General features: G+C 45.2%; 1 long non-coding RNA gene across 1 annotated transcript in view; it reads right to left on the reverse strand.

Annotated features, from left to right (window-relative positions):
- LOC116562748 overlaps positions 1-3,071 on the reverse strand; it is a 36,819-nt gene that overhangs the window by 7,247 nt on the left and 26,501 nt on the right. The gene's annotated exons all lie outside the window — the stretch shown is intronic.

Here is a 3,071-nt window from a genome sequence, read left to right on the forward strand (position 1 = left end):
CCTTTTTTTTTTTTTTGAGACAGAGTCTCACTCTGTCACCCATGCTGGAGGGCAGTGGCTCGATCTCTGCTCACTGCAACCTCTGCCTTCCAGATTCAGGCAATTCTCCTGCCTCAGCCTCCCGAGTAGCTGGGATTACAGGAATGTGCCACCACACTTTGCTAATTTTTGTATTTTTAGTAGAGACAGGGTTTTGCCATGTTAGCCAGGCTGGTCTGGAACTACTGACCTCAAGTGATTTGCCCACTGTGGTCTCCCAGATTGCCAGATTGCTGGGATTACAGGCAAACATTTGTTATTATCTCTCTCTCTCTCTCTCTTTTTTTTTTTTTTAAGACAAGAGTCTTCCTCTGTCACCCAGGTTGAAGAGCAGTGGCATGATCTTGGCTCACTGCAGCCTCCACCTCCTGCAAGCAATTCTCCCGCCTCATCCTCCCTCATTGTGTCTCTTTTATTACAGCCATCCTAATGAGTGCGATGTTGTATGAACTATGCTTTTTTATGTATCTATTTTTGTAATAATTTAGTGTTTAATAAAGAAAGAGTGCTGTGGTGGTATCTGGTTTGGGTTGAAACGGAAGGCCAGAAGGAGGATGCTGTAGATGACCCCATAGAGAGAAGTATCTTAGAGGGTCATGGCAGTGGGCATGGAGAAGGAAGGGCTAGGTCCATCTTAGAAGCCAGTGCAAAAAAAATTTTCTTTTTTGAGATGAAGTCTCATACTCTCATCACACAGGCTGGAGTGCTGTGGCTCCATCTTGGCTCACTACAACCTCCACCTCTCAGATTCAAGCGATTCTCCTGCCTCAGCCTCCTAAGTAGCTGGCATTACAGGCGCCTGCCACTACGCCTGGCTAAGTTTTGTACTTTTAGTAAAGATGGGGTTTTGCCATGCTGGCCAGGCTAGTCTTGAACTCCTGACTTCGTGATCTGCCAGCCTCAGCCTCCCAAAGTGCTGGGATTACAGGTGTGAGCCACCGCGCCCAGCCGACCAATGCAAATCTTAGAGTGGAATGAGTCAGTTCAGAATATCAGCCCAAAGCAGCTCCAGTGTGAGGCAGGTTTTCTGGGGGGCCCCAAATTATCTTCCTCACATGAGAGCCAAACTGCCATTGAGAAACTGTCAGAAATTGACATTGGAGGGAGGGGACTAGTAACTCAGGGGAAATTCTTATTCACTGAGTGATTTTGGAACAACTTTTTTTTCTTTTTCTGACCTATGTTTCCCAATGTGTGAAATTAAAGATTTGAGTTGACACTAAGTTATTTCCTCTGGGACATGGTAGGACCATGTAGTCATGGGTCTGTCCCTAAGTAAAAGGAAATTCTGGGATCAAAGACCTACACCAGAGAAATGTTCTAGTTCTTGTTTTATGGAAGTTAAGTCAAGCTCAAAGATATTAATAAAAAGATACTTCTTTTTGTAGTTGTTGAGATGGAGTTTTGCTCTGTTACCCAGGCTGGGGGTGCAATGGCACCATCTACGCTCACTGCAACCTCCGCCTCCTGGATTTAAGCGATTCTCCTGCCTCAGCCTCCCGAGTGGCTGAGATTACAGGCACCTGCCACCATACCCAGCTAAGTTTTAAAATATTTTTAGTAGAGACAGGGTTTCATCATGTTGATGAACATGGTAAGAATATTTCCCGGGGAAAACCATTTTCCTTCTGGCTTATCTGCTGAGAGCTACTTCTACTAAATAAAACCTTGCAATCATCCTCCAAGCCCACATGATCCAATTCTTCCAGGTACACCGAGGCAAGAAACCCCAGGATACAGAAATCCCACGGTCCTTGTGATAAGGAAGGGGGTTTAATTGAGCTGGTTAACACAAGCCACCTATAGACAGCAACCTAAAAGAGCTCCCTGCAACATACCCCAACTGCGGCTTCAGCTGTAAACATTCACACCTAGACACCGTGGTAGGGTCAGAGCCCCACAGCCTGCCCATCTGTATGCTCCCCTAGAGGTTTGTGCAGCAGGGCACTGAAGAAGCGAGCCACACCCCCATTGCACGCGTGTGAGAGGGATAAGGGAACCTTTCCCATTTCACTATCTCTACAAAAAAATTTTTTTAATTAGCCAGGTGTGGTGGTATGTGCCTGTAGTCCTAGCTGCTCAGAAGGCTGAGGTGGGGGGATCACTTGAGCCTGGGAGGTTGAGGCTGCAGTGAGCTATGATCCTGCCATTGTACTCCATCTTGGGAGACAGAGCAAGACTCTGTCTCAACAACAATAACAACAAATATAGATATATAATATGATTCCGCTCATACTCATATGAAGTATCTAGAATAGGTAAATTCATAGAGACAGAAAGTAAAATAAATAGAGGTTACCAGAGGCCAAGGGAAGGGGAAAATGGGAATGTTGTTTAATGAGTACAGAGTTTCTGTTTGGGATGATGAAAAAGTTCTGGGTCGGGCGTGGTTGCTCACGCTTATAATCCAAGCACTTTGGAGGCCAAGGTGGGTGGATCACCTGAGGTTGGGAGTTCAAGACCAGCCTGACCAACATGGTGAAACCCCATCTTAAAAAAAAAAAGAAAGAAAAGAAAAGAAAAAGTTCTGGAAATAGGAAGTGGTGATGATTACACTACTTTGTGAATGTACTTAATGTCACTGAATTGTATACTTAAAAATAGTTAAAATGGGCCTGGCACAGTGACTCATGCCTGTAATCCCAGCAGTTTGGGAGGCCGAGGCAGGCAGATCACAAGGTATTTTTATGTACCTTTGGATTCAGGCATTATTTGGGGGCAAGAAATAAAACTTCGTTGCAGTAAGGTCAAGAGGTCAAGACCATCCTGGCCAACATGGTAAAACCCTGTCTCTACCAAAAATACGAAAATTAGCTGGGCGTAGTGGCAAGTGCCTGTAATCCCCAGCTACTTGGGAGGCTGAAGCAGGAGAATCACTTGAACCTAGGAGGCGGAGGTTGCAGTGAGCCGAGATCATGCCACTGCACTCCAGCCTGGTGACAGAGCAAGATTTTGTCTCAAAAAAGAAAGAAAGGAAAGAAAGAAAGAAAAGAAAGAAAGAGAGAGAGAGAAAGACGAAAGAAAAGAAAGAA

Source organism: Sapajus apella, unplaced genomic scaffold, assembly GCF_009761245.1.
Source record: "Sapajus apella isolate SASKATOON/1434 unplaced genomic scaffold, GSC_monkey_1.0 scaffold33, whole genome shotgun sequence".
Taxonomy (NCBI): domain Eukaryota; kingdom Metazoa; phylum Chordata; class Mammalia; order Primates; family Cebidae; genus Sapajus; species Sapajus apella.